Consider the following 14,294-nt stretch of genomic DNA (forward strand, 5'->3'; position numbering starts at 1 on the left):
AATCGTGTGTATAGTTTCAGAGAAGAGAGGGAATACCGATTTTGGGGGGGGTCAAAAAACACCCCCATCATTCCCCATAATGAGTGCAGATTTCGTGCAATGGGATTGCGAGGGAGAAATGTCCGAGGCTATTCAACGACAACAACTCACCCAACAATGGATGGAAGCCCTCAATGTCAGACATGAGATCAGTACTGTTTCTCAGGACATCTCATCCTTTTGATACAGTCGAACATCCTGCCTTACTCTCCAAACTCTCCACCGATGGCATCCAATGCTAACTCCACACACATGACACTAACTTCCTCCACTCTCGTAGCCAACGTGTGGCACTCAACAGAATCCTCTCGTCTCCTCTCCCTGCCAAGGCTGGAGTGCCCCAAGGCAGCGTTCTGAGCCCCATCCTGCATGATCTAAAACTCGTATTGAAGCTGACGCTCTCACACACATACACATACACACACACACACACACACACACACACACACACACACACACACACACACACACACACACACACACACACTTACATAGACACACACACAGTTACATAGACACACACACACACACACACACACTTACATAGACACACACACAGTTACATAGACACACACACACATTTACATAGACACACACACACACACTTAATTAATTGTACAGTATCGGTTGTTCCTAAACTTAAATATAAATAATTTAAAGGATTGCTGTAAATGATGTTAATTTCACAACATCCCATATTCAACTTTATTTAAATTGTAAACCTCAAAACATAGTTCCTCCACCTAAAGTTAGAACATTAACCTGTAAGCAATTGACTCGTTTCCCGACTGCATGGATCATCAGCTGGGCACCGTTCTTCCTCAAGGTTTCGATCCTTTCAGCCCAGGACCTCTCCAAACGGCGGATACACAACCTCGATCATGGATCCACATCAATAGATGGTACATCAGTAGATCCACAACCTCAGTTGCGTCCAGGCAGTCAGTCAACCCATCAATGCAACATAACTTATTCCAACTTTCCTCGCAATAGGACTTAATGTATTATTGAGGAGCTGTGCTCCTACGCGAGTCGAAAGGATTGACGCGACAAAAGACGGGAATTCGTCCGAGCTTCTTTATTGATCAAACGAAAACTCGGGTACTCTCTAAAGCCCGTTTATCGGGTAGCAATATATATAAGCAATCAAACACACCATGCCGGAGCGTTTGCCCGGGAAAGGCGAGACTGGGCATGCCCGGGCGGCCTGGGCGAGCCCGGGAAAGGCGAGTCTGGACATGCCCGGGAAAGGCGAGTCTGGACATGCCCGGGTGGCCTGGTCGAGCTCGGGAAAGGCGAGTCTGGGCATGCCCGGGCGGCCTGGGCGAGCCCGGTACAGTGATCGCTCCCTGGTTGCGTCTTCGGCAGGTGTAAGGCGATTGTGTATGCTCAGCGGCAACCGCTACACGCGCCGGCAGGGTCAATTTAAGGGGGGTCCTGATGACCCGGCCGAAGCAACCCCTGGAGGGGGGGGGTCCGGTGTGGTGGTGGGTGGTCGAGCGGGGGGAACCGTGGACGGGGGGCGGCCTCGCCGTGGAGGAAGGGCCAACCGTGGTGGTTGGTCGACGTCCAAGTGCGCCGGCTTGAGGCGGTCCACCGAAATCCGGTCCGACCTGCCGCCGACGTCGACGACGAAAGACTTGTCGTCCCATCGCAGGACCCGGAAGGGCCCGTCGTACGGCGGCCGGAGTGGCCCCCGGTGTGCGTCATGATGCACAAAAACGTACTCCGCTGTGCGAAGCGCTGGGGGGACGTAGGACTGGGGGCCACTGTGGCGGGACGTTGGCACGGGGGCAAACCGTCGGGCGGCCTCCTGGAGGTCCGAGCGCTGGTGAGCCGCGGACCAGAGACTGGTAGCGTCGGGCACGAACTCGCACGGGACGCATAGCGGCTGGCTGTAGACGAGCTCGGCGGTGGACACCTGGAGGTACTCCTTGGGGTCGTGCGGAGGCCCAAAACGACCCACGGCAGCCGGTCGGCCCAACCGCCGTCCTGAAGGCCGGCCATGACCGCGGCCTTCATGGAGCGTTGAAAACGCTCGCACAACCCATTGGCTTGGGGGTGGTAGGCCGTGGTACGGTGGAGCTTGACCCCCAGGTTGCGGGCGACCGCGCCCCAAAGCTCGGAGGTGAACTGCGGACCGCGGTCCGAAGAGATGTCTGCCGGTGCGCCGAAACGGGCGACCCAGGTGGCGATGAAAGCCTGCGCCACGTCGGCGGTGGTGGTGGAAGCGAGGGGAACGGCCTCCGGCCACCTGGTGGTCCTGTCCACCATGGTGAGCAGGTGTGTGAAACCTCGTGATGGGAAAAGGGGGCCCACCAGGTCCACGTTGACGTGGTCGAAACACCGTTCGGGCACGGTGGAAGGTGCCAGCGGGGCCTGGGTGTGGCGGTGGACCTTGGCCCGCTGGCAGGCCGTGCAGGCGTTGGCCCAGTCACGGACGTCCCGTCGAAATCCATGCCAGATGAAACGTGCCGACACCAGCTTCTGGGAAGCTTTCCGGCCCGGGTGAGAAAGGCCATGGAGGGAGGCGAAAATGCGGCGCTGCCAGGTAACGGGCACGACGGGGCGAGGCTGACCTTGGGAGACGTCGCAGAGCAGGACAGTGTCCGCGAAGGGGACGTCGGCCAGGCGGAGGCCCGTGTCCGCCGCCCGGAGGGCTTGCACCGTTGTGTCGGCAGTCTGGTCGGCCGCCATAAGCGCGAAGTCCATGCCGAGGTGGACCGCGTTCGCGCTGGCCCGAGAAAGACAGTCGGCCATGGCGTTGTCTTTTCCGGCGACGTGCCGGATGTCCGTGGTAAACTCCGACACGGCGGAGAGGTGGCGCTGCTGGCGGGCCGACCATGGCTCCGTGACTTTGGCCATCGCGTAAACCAACGGCTTGTTGTCGACGAAAGCCGTGAACGGGCGGCCCTCCAGGAGGTGGCGGAAATGGCGAACGACCAGGTATAGACCGAGGAGCTCGCGGTCAAATGTGCTATATTTTAGCTCGTTAGGCCGGAGTTGCCGGCTAAAAAAAGCGAGTGGCTGCCAAACCCCGTTCACCCATTGTTCATGTACGGCGCCCACCGCGTAGTCGGAGGCGTCCGTAGTGAGGGCGATGGGAGCGTCGAGCACCGGGTGAGCAAGCAGCGTTGCGTCGGCGAGGGCCAGCTTTGCACCTGTGAATGCCACGTCCATGTCTGCGGACCAGACGACGTCATGCTTGGCCGGCTTGCCCCGGAGGGCTTCGTAAAGGGGCCGCATGAGCTGAGCAGTGCGGGGCACGAAACGGTGGTAAAAATTCACCATGCCAAGGAACTCCTGCAGGGCCTTGATGGAGCAGGGACGCGGGAACTTGGTGATGGCCTCGACCTTGGTTGGCAGCGGCACGGCCCCGTTCTTGGTGATGTGGTGGCCCAAAAAGTCAACGGCCGTCGTGCCGAAGTGGCATTTGGCCGGGTTGACGATTAAGCCGTGCTCCCTGAGGCGTCCGAACAGTGTTCAGAGGTAGAGGAGGTGCTCAGCCCGGGACGTGCTGGCGACGAGGATGTCATCCAGGTAGACGAAGAGGAATGGCAGGTCGCGCAGCACGCCGTCCATCAAGCGCTGGAATGCCTGGGCCGCGTTCTTGAGGCCAAACGGCATCCTCAGGAATTCGAAAAGGCCGAACGGTGTGATGACGGCCGTTTTTGGGACATCGGCCGGCCTGACAGGTACCCGGTGGTATCCCCGTATTAAGTCAATTTTCGAGAAAATGACCCGCCCCGCCAAACGGGCGGAAAAGTCCTGGATATGCGGGACAGGATACCTGTCGGGGGTGGTAACGTCGTTGAGGCGGCGGTAGTCGCCACATGGGCGCCAGCCGCCCCCCGGCTTCGGCACGATGTGCAGCGGCGAGGCCCACGCGCTATCGGAGCGCCGCACGATGCCGAGGTGCTCCAACGCGTCGAACTCGGCCTTTGCCACGGCGAGCTTGGCCAGGTCGAGGCGGCGGGCTCTGGCGTAGACCGGCGGGACCGTAGTTGGTATGTGGTGCTCGATACCATGTCTCACTGCGACGGCCGAAAACGTCGGCCGCGTGAGGGCCGAGAACTCTGCGAGCAGGCGAGCGAACTCGTTTGCCGCCGGGAGGGCGCATGATAGTTCGGTCGGCGCGGAGCTGCTCATTGTGCATGCCAGGGAGCTGAAAGTCTCGGCGTTGACGAGGCGACGCCGTTTTATGTCGACTAGCAGCCCGTGCACGCAGAGGAAGTCGGCGCCTAGCAAAGCCATGGCCACGCTTGCCGTCACAAAGGTCCAATTAAAGCGCTGGCTGCCGAAGCAGAGGGTGACATTGCGCGGGCCGAAGGTGCGGATGGCCGATCCGTTGGCAGCGACCAAGGAGGGGCCGCAAACGGCGGTCTGCCTGTCCTGCTCGGAGGCGGGTATGACGCTCAGTTGGGCGCCGGTGTCACAAAGAAAACGCCGCCCGGGCGCTTTGTCCTTGATGAAAAGCAAGTTGCCCGAGTGGCCGGCGCTCATGGCTGGTAATGAACGCCGGCCCGGCCATTTCCCGACTTGCCGAAAGTGCACGGGGGTTGGCATGTCCGAGCCTTTTGTCCGAACCGAGCGTGGTAATAACACCATGCCTGGTCAGGTGGAGGCCCCGGCCGTCGTGTTGGAATCGGTCGGCGTGGCGTGGCGGCCGCCAGTCGCACTGGTAGTTCGGCCTCCAACCGCACCGGGCGCTCGGGTGCCATGGGCGTCACCTCGGACGGCGGCGGGCTCCAGGTAGCCGCCCCGATGTGCTGGCCTGCCGAGGAGATCTTGTCGGCTTCCCTGGCAAGTGCGCGGGGATCCGTGGTCTGCGTGCCTGCCAGGGCGAAGCGTACTTGGCTAGGCAGCTGGCGGAGGAACAGCTCCCGGAAAAGAAAAGCCAGAGAGTGCTCCCCGAGCAGCGAGAGCATGTAGTCCATTCGCTCGGACGGGCGCGTGTCGCCGAGCTCGGGCAGGTATAGCAGGCGTCGTGCGCGTTCCGCCGGTGAGAGGGCGAATGCGTCGAGGAGGAGCGTCTTGATCGCGCCATACTTGTCAGCGGCTGGCGGGTGCTGGAGGAGGCTCAGGGCACGGGCCGCGGTGGCGGAGCCGAGTGCCGCTACCACATGGTGGAAGCGGGTGTCGTCGGCGGTGAGGCCTCGCAGGGCAAACTGGGAGTCCGCCTGGGCGAACCAAACCGCCGCGTGAGCCTCCCAGAAGGTAGGCAGTTTAAGGGCAACTGCCGTGTCCATGTCGGGGTCACCAATGAAGGAGCTGTGCTCCAACGCGAGTCGAACGGATTGACGCGACAAAAGACGGGAATTCGTCCGAGTTGCTTTATTGCACAAATCAAATTCGGGTACTCTGAAAAGCCCGTTTATTGGGCAGCAATATATATACACACTCAAACACGTCATGCCGGAGCGTTTGCCCGGGAAAGGCGAGACCGGGCGTGCCCGGGCGTCCTGGGCGAGCCCTGGAAAGGCGAGTCTGGACGTGCCCGGGCGTCCTGGGCGAGCCCTGGAAAGGCGAGGCTGGGCATGCCCGGGCGTCCTGGGCGAGCCCTGGAAAGGCGAGGCTGGGCATGCCCGGGCGTCCTGGGGGAGCCCTGCAAAGGCGAGGCTGGGCATGCCCGGGCGTCCTGGGCGAGCCTTGGAAAGGCGAGGCTGGGCATGCCCGGGCGTCGTGGGCGAGCCCCGGAAAGGCGAGACTGGGCGTGCCCGGGCGTCCTGGGCGAGCCCTGGAAAAGCGAGTCTGGGCATGTCTGGTAGAGGCGTGTCTGGGCCTATCCGGGCGGCCTGGGCGAGCCCGGCATGGTGATCGCTCCCTGGCCGCGTCCTCGGCAGGTGCAAGGCGATTGTGTATACCCAGCGGTATCCGCTACAATATAAGTATAATTGGTGGAAAAAAAACGCTTAAATCTACCTGTAATTCAAAATGTTAAGTTAGGTTTTGTTAAGCAAAACCAATGAGATTCGAGCATTTGAAAAAATATTTTTTTAAAGCTTATTACGCGTTTCGGAGGGTGAAAACGGCGTCAAATATTCTAAAATTGACGAAGAATTATTTTTTAGAAATCTCGCGGCCATAGGGGATAGTTTTTCACGGCCAGAAATAACGGTATAAGCGGTTTACATAAAGAAAGAAAGCTCGGTTTGATTAACGACTCATACATTGACATTGCCGTTGAAACGGCGCTATCGTCTGATCTGTCGGCACTGATCTTGCTGCAAGCTAACTTCTTCTGGTGGAGGAAGCCGCAGTGCCCAGAGAGAACCAGCCCTGACAGCGACTGAAGTTGGAAGACGACATACATACTGTGAAAACGTATGTTAAGCCCAGTTAAAATTTCTTAAAATAGGCCCTGAGCTAGCACATCGTATAGTTACTTCCTTAAGCTTCTTGTGACATTTATTGTATGTAGGTATTGGGGAGGACTGTCTGCTCTTCTCTTTTACCAAGTCTTACCAGGTACGGTACCTACTACACCTACCTACTACCAGCTAGCTAACCTACTGATGCCATCATGATGGGTAAAATAGTGGCAAGAGGCTTTTGTTACGGATCCCGGATTTAGAGGAGTTACTATTCATGTCATTGCTTATTAATGTTTATTCTATTAAAGGTTGTTGTGGTTAAAGGGTTAGAGAGGCTCCGGATAACAGGAGACCGGAAACGGGATAGTGAACCGGAAGAAAAAAAAGACACGAGGTCCAGGAGAAGCGGCGATCTTTTTCTTCCTCGCCGAGCTCCGACGCGAGCGGTGTCGATATTGAGCAGCGTGGGGAATGCTGCATTTGAAAGCCCGTCTGGCGAGAGGAGTTACCTGTGCGGGGTAATTACCGGTTACACTTCAAGTTGCCGTGGGTTCGTGCACGGAACCAAGCGTCCGGCACAGTTCGCCTCCACGTCTACAAGGACGCGTACGGGTCGCACCTTGGGCCTTGCGCGCTTTGCGAGCCCGCTTTGCTTTGCCCGCTTTGCTTTACAAGGAGGTGTGCGCTGCAGCAGCTGTTCCCGGTACGCGACGTGCACGTTTGGAGCACGTCAGCCAGGGGTTCGTTCAACCGCCCGTGTGCGGAGAAGTCGACCTTCACCTTGGTCTGGAGGGGCCCAGAGACATTGTGAGGGACAGTGGCCATTGAGGGGTCGTGAGTGGGGAAAGGGGGGAAATATATGAGATGGCCATCTTAGTAATATTGGTGATTGATTGTTGATGGTTGTTGATTGATTGGGGAATATATTATTGAGTAACCCGGATCCTTGGTGTGGGGTTTCTTATTGACTTGAATTATTGTGTCTTTCATATTGATTGCGCTACGAAAGCGTATAAATCAGAGATCTTTCTGGCGGGGTCCTCCCACGGTCCGGGGGTCACCAAGACCAGGTAGTTACCGGGAGGACCACGTAACAGAATTGGGGGCTCGTCCAATTGAATTCCGGGATCTAAAATTGTATAACATAATAAAATAATAATTTTTAGTAATTAAAATTAATTAATTAATTATTAATTGGTAAATTTTTGAGAAATTGTGGTAAAGTCTTGGGTGAAGGTTAACAGGTGTTAACGATAGTCACCATGGCGTTTGTTGCACAGAACTTTGCGGTAACACCTAGTGAGGCACAGTTCCGAGCGTTACTAAAAGCGGACCTCTTGAAATTGGCCAAACATTTTAACTTGGAGGTCCGAACTAATTTGAGGAAGGCAGAGTTGCAGACCACGGTGATACAATCTATGGTGGGATTAGGAACATGGGACGAGTTAGCCTGGCAGTGGCTACCCGAAGAACCAGAAGACGTTGAGATCCGGAAACTGGAGTTGCAATTACGGAGCCAGGAACGGATCAAAGAAGAAGAAAGGAAAGCAGAAAAGGAAAGAGCAGAAGAGGAAAGGAAAGCAGAAGAGAGGAGAGAAGAGAAACAAGCAGAGGAAAGGAGAGTGGAATGAGAACTCCAGGAAAGGTTAGCAGAAGAAGAAAGGAAAGCAGAAAAGGAAAGAGCAGAAGAAGAAAGGAAAGCAGAAGAGAGGAGAGAAGAGAAACAAGCAGAGGAAAGGAGAGTGGAACGAGAACTCCAGGAAAGGTTAGAAGGGAGAAAAGCAGAGGAGAGGAGAGCTACCAGGGAACTCGAAGCAGAGGAGAGAAAAGCCGAAAGGGAGTTGAAGGAACATGATCTGGCGCTTCAGCAAGAAATTAAATTCAAGGAGCTGGATTTAATGAGAGAACGGGGAGAGGTACCACCCTTGCTGACGGGGTCGACACCTAGCCAGAAAACCTGGGAGGTGGGCAAACATGTGAGGCTGGTTCCACCCTTCAGTGAAAAGGAAGTCACTCAATTTTTTCCACACTTTGAGAAAGTGGCTCGACAGTTAAACTGGCCGGAGGAGGCCTGGACCATACTAGTGCAAAATGTGCTGGTGGGTAAAGCTCAAGAGATTTATTCGGCGCTACCAATGGACCAATGTGCAGATTATGAGGTATTGAAGAAGCACATCCTCAAAGCCTATGAGTTGGTTCCTGAAGCTTACCGGCAAAAATTCAGGAATGCCAGGAAGAGGGAGAGTGAGACCCATGTGGAGTTTGCCAGAGTGAAAGAAAACATGTTTGATCGGTGGTGTGTGTAAAAAGGAGTCGGGAACGACTTCGAAGCATTGCGTGACTTGATCCTGGTGGAGGAATTTCCACAGTGTGTCCACGAGGACATCAAAGTGTACCGGCAGGAAAAGAAAGTACCGAAGTTGTGGGACGCAGCCACCATGGCAGATGATTATGCCTTAACACACCGGATAGGGGTCCACGAACCTAACTCCTCGCCTAGATTTCCACAGGGGAGTTATGGAACAGCAGGTGCGGAGAACGACAATACATGGCGGCGGCCTCGAGATGATTATGGGGACAACGCTGATACCCGAACTGTTCGAAATCAGAGGGCGACGGGCCCAGGACAAACTTATTTTTCGGGGGGCCCGAGGCAGACCACGAGTTTCTCCTCCGGACCTACTTGTGCTTTTTGCAAGAAACCTGGACACTTGATGTCCAGTTGTTACCTCATGAAAAGGGAAAACCCAGAGCGGAGTCCGACTATTACAACTCCGAATGCGATGGCAAGCGTAAGAAATTGCCCACAGAAGAGTTACCAACCATTTATTTATGAGGGGTTGGTCTCCCTCGAGGGAGACTTGACTAACCCAAGACCTGTTAGGGTATTGAGGGACACAGGAGCCCATCAATCCTTAATGCTTGAAGGCATTTTGCCATTGTCAAAGAGTACCGCAACTGGTCATAGTGTTCGGTTACAAGGGATCGGTGGCTGTGTTAGTGCTCCACTTCATGTCAGCCATTTGGAATCCGATTTGGTGTCAGGACCGGTCACCGTCGGTTTACAAGCCACGCTTCCTGTAGAGGGGGTATCTGTGATTATCGGGAATGATTTGGCCGGGGGGCAAATTTATGGTAACCCGAGGGTGGGTAAAGAGCCCCGCAGGGGAAATAACACCACCCCAGCTCGGGATGGCGACAAAAGTTCCAAGTTCCAAGTAGGGGGACTGAACTTCAACACAGAGGAAGAAGTTCTGACCTCTGTCTTCACCAGATATGGGCCGCTGGTGGAAGTGTGGGTGGTAAAAGACAGGGAAATGCAACGGTCAAGAGGGTTCGGCTTTGTCACGTTTGCAAGCACAAGAGACGCCAGGAAGGCAGAGAAGAATTGGAATGGTAAGGATTTGGAGGGTCGGACCATAACAGTAGGGAAGGCATTTCGTAGGCGTCGAGAGGTCTACAGAAGAGGACCACTTGGCGGTAGTTTTGGTGTTGGCAGCAGCCGATATTACTATGGAGGCTCCCAGAGTTACGGCATCTCCCGAAAGAATGATTGGCAGAGGACTGGCCGAGAAGGAGACCGCCAGTCAGGGGACTGCTGGGACAAGGGGTCCCACCGTAACTGTTAGGAGTCCGGAGAAGTTGAAGCACTCTATATACGGCGGAGCCGCCGAGCCTGGGCTCCTACACGGGCTAACCGTGAACGCCACGTTCTTAAAAGGCGTCCCGGTAGGGAACGTTCCTACACGGACTAACCGTGAACTCCACGTTCTTAAAGGCGTCCATGTAATGAACTTTCCTCCCCGGACTAACCGTGAACCCCACATTCCTTAAGGCGTCCATGTAGTGAGGACTCAGCTGGGCCTCCATCCAAGAGCAACTAGAAGTGGTTGACGCTTGGTCTAGAAGGAATTACCTTGGAATCTCTGGGGGGTTTTGGTGAAAGTTTGTTGCTTTATTTTTGAGATGCGATAATTGTGCCCGGGGGGAACTGATGATTTGGGGTATCGGGTTGGTTTATCAAAGTTGGCCGGCACAGAAAGTTTTCGCGGGGTTCAAACTTTCTTTCTTGAAGGGGGGGAGTGTTACGGATCCCGGATTTAGAGGAGTTACTATTCATGTCATTGCTTATTAATGTTTATTCAATTAAAGGTTGTTGTGGTTAAAGGGTTAGAGAGGCTCCGGATAACAGGAGACCGGAAACGGGATAGTGAACCGGAAGAAAAAAAAGACACGAGGTCCGGGAGAAGCGGCGATCTTTTTCTTCCTCGCCGAGCTCCGACGCGAGCGGTGTCGATATTGAGCAGCGTGGGGAACGCTGCGTTTGAAAGCCCGTCTGGCGAGAGGAGTTACCTGTGCGGGGTAATTACCGGTTACACGTCAAGTTGCCGTGGGTTCGTGCACGGAACCAAGCGTCCGGCACAGTTCGCCTCCACGTCTACAAGGACGCGTACGGGTCGCACCTTGGGCCTCGCGCGCTTTGCGAGACCGCTTTGCTTTGCCCGCTTTGCTTTACAAGGAGGTGTGCGCTGCAGCAGCTGTTCCCGGTACGCGACGTGCACGTTTGGAGCACGTCAGCCAGGGGTTCGTTCAACCGCCGGTGTGCGGAGAAGTCGACCTTCACCTTGGTCTGGAGGGGCCCAGAGACATTGTGAGGGACAGTGGCCATTGAGGGGTCGTGAGTGGGGAAAGGGGGGAAATATATGAGATGGCCATCTTAGTAATATTGGTGATTGATTGTTGATGGTTGTTGATTGATTGGGGAATATATTATTGAGTAATCCGGATCCTTGTTGTGGGGTTTCTTATTGACTTGAATTATTGTGTCTTTCATATTGGTTGCGCTACGAAAGCGTATAAATCAGAGATCTTTCTGGCGGGGTCCTCCCACGGTCCGGGGGTCACCAAGACCAGGTAGTTACCGGGAGGACCACGTAACACTTTGGCTTCGCCGGCTCATTGCGGCTTTGCAGTCGGGTACTAGTAGCCGGCGAAGCCGGTGTTGTCAATAAACGCGTACGTATTATGTCGAAAACCAGATTATGCCTTGGCTTGAGATTTCCGAAGCTCAATGGAGGCCGCCATCTTGCGGATGCGGAAGTATGCATAACAAATTGAAAAACGTTCCATAGGAGTTTCTTTCACCCGTCTTTATTTGATTCACAATCTTATGCACCTCCAATTTATTATTAAAATACTTTAAGACCAACCTCGGCCCGCACGGGCCTGGTTATCTTCAACGAAAAGCGTCACCAAACACCGGAACCAATGAGATTCGAGCATTTGAAAAAATATTTCTAAAACCAAATCACGCAATGGAGGCCGCCATCGACCGGATGCGGAAGTTTGCATAAAACAATTGCGAAAAAGTTCAATAGGAGTTTGTTTCACCAGTCTTTGTTTGATTCACAATGTAATGCACCTCTAATTTGTAATCAAAATACGTTAAGACCAACCTCGTTATCTTCAACGAAAATCGTCACCAAACACCGGAACCAATGAGATTCGAGCATTTGAAAAAAATTTTTTTAAGCTTATTACGCGTTTCGGACGCTGAAAATGGCGTCAAATATTCTAAAATTGACGAAGAATTATTTTTTAGAAATCTCGCGGCCGTAGGGGATAGTTTTTCATGGCCAGAAATACGGTATAAGCGGTTTACATTAAGAAAGAAAGCTCGGTTTGATTAACGACAGTCACAATTGCTGTTGCAATGGCGCTATCGTCTGATCTGTCGGCACTGATGTTACTGCAAGCTAACTTCTTCTGGTGGAGGAAGCCGCAGTGCCCGGAGAGAACCAGTCCTGACAGCGACTGAAGTTAGAAGACTACACACATACTGTGAAAACGTATTGTTGCGGATATGAGGATTGCATTTTTTTGATTGTGTGTATTGTAGTGGTAAATTGTTGTGTAACATTGGTTGGATATGGCCCCTCCTGCCTCCAGAGTTGTGTAAAGGTAAAAAGGGCGTCCCGGTAGTTATGCCATGAAACACCACATTGCAGGACCCGATAAAACCCTTGTTCAGTAGCTTATATCTTATTATGTGTTTTAGAGTAAGGCCTTGTCTTCCATTAGAATAATACTCCATTGCACCGAATCAATTAAGAATAGCTCCCCTTCAATACTTCCATTTCCCAGCCAAACTCTCCATCTGCGGGTAAAGCAGTTCACAAGCGTGGGGTGCACGCCCTCTCAATTCGCTGCTATAGTGAATATGTGCTCCGTGCTCTGTTTGAACAGGAGGGGCGGGGTCGCTAGGGAGAGGCAAGCCCAGGGCGCGCCACGAAGGGCGTGGCTGTGCAGCCCCATGCCCAAATAAGGAAACAAGCCCGTGGCTCGCCACGAGGGGCGTGCCGTCGGCGCGATGCCCAAATAAGGAGACAAGCCCGTGGGATTACCATACAAGGTCACGAAACAGAGCACGGGGGAGAGGGCGGTACCGAAACCGTGGAGGGCGTGTCAGTCCCGCGCTGGAGAGAAGTGAGAGGAAGGGAATACGAGCTGAGCTGCGTGGAGAGGTACACGACAAAGAAAGGGTCCAAGAGAAAGCAGAGGAACTTTTACGAACGAGTTGCAAAGAGATACGGCAGATGAGTCCAGCCCCGTTTCCACCAGCCGCGTGAAGCCCTGACGGGGCAGCGAGTGACCCTGCCGGCGTGCGCTGTAAAGCCGAATACCAGGAGCTGCCAGCGTGCGCTGAAAAGCGGATTACAAGGAGCTGCCGGCTCCCCGCTTCCCGCCCGGAGTGGACCTGCTCGCTGTGCCCTGTGATCCCACCTGCTCATCCTTTCCAGCCATTCCTGCCTGCAAGTCCCCCATTTGCGTACGTGAGTTTGTTTTGTTCGTGCTGTCCCGGGTAGTAACTAAGTCTGTATAAGCTAGTAATTTTCACTGTGTCACCTGCGTTTTCATGTCCGCTGTAAATACCCGTGACTGCTCTTTTTGCTTATGTGTGTAAATAATAATAAACCCCATTACTCTTCTGTACGTCTTCTTCTTCCTCTTTGCATTCGTCGTCTTAGTCTTTTCCCCATTGAATATCTGTGGCGCGATACGGCCAACGTTTGGGTGAATCGGGTTTAGTCGGGGAACAACTGTTCGGTCGCGGAGCCTCCGCTCGGCAAATATAACATCCTTAACCGCGTACCGTAACAGTATGTTAAGCCCAGTTAAATTTTCTTAAAATAGGCCCTAAGCTAGCACATCGTGTAGTTACTTCCTTAAGCTTCATGTGACATTTATTGTATGTAGGTATTGGGGAGGACTGTCTGCTCTTCTCTTTTACCAAGTCTTACCAGGTACGGTACCTACACCGACCTACTATCAACTACCTAACCTACTGATGCCATCGTGATGGGTAAAATAGTGGCAAGAGGCTTTGGCTTCGCCGGCTCATTGCGGCTTTGCAGTCGGGTACTAGTAGCCGGCATTGTGAATGAACGCGTACGTATTATGTTGAAAAGCCAGATTTTGCTGGATCCTTTGAGAATTTCGAAGCTTTGACGCACCAAATCGCTCAATGGAGGCCGCCATCTTGCGGATGCGGAAGTATGCATAACAAATTGCAAAAAGTTCAAGAGGAGTTTGTTTCACCCATCTTTTTTTGATTCACAATCTTATGCACCTCTAATTTGTAATTAAAATACTTTAAGACCAACCTCGTTCCCCGGGCCCGCACGGGCCTGGTTATCTTCAATGAAAATCGTCACCAAACACCGGAACCAATGAGATTCGAGCATTTCAAAAAAGCTTTTTACCGCGTTTCGGACGCTGAAAACGGCGTCAAATATTCTAAAATTGACGAAGAATTATTTTTTAGAAATCTCGCGGCCGTAGGGGATAGTTTTTCACGGCCGGAAATATCCGAAGTTGAGACAGAATTCACCGAATTAATCAAGAAGGAAATTTTATAAATTTTAATCTCATCCAGAATGC

Source organism: Myxine glutinosa, chromosome 14, assembly GCF_964187855.1.
Source record: "Myxine glutinosa chromosome 14, kmMyxGlut1.1, whole genome shotgun sequence".
NCBI classification, from domain to species: Eukaryota; Metazoa; Chordata; class Myxini; order Myxiniformes; family Myxinidae; genus Myxine; species Myxine glutinosa.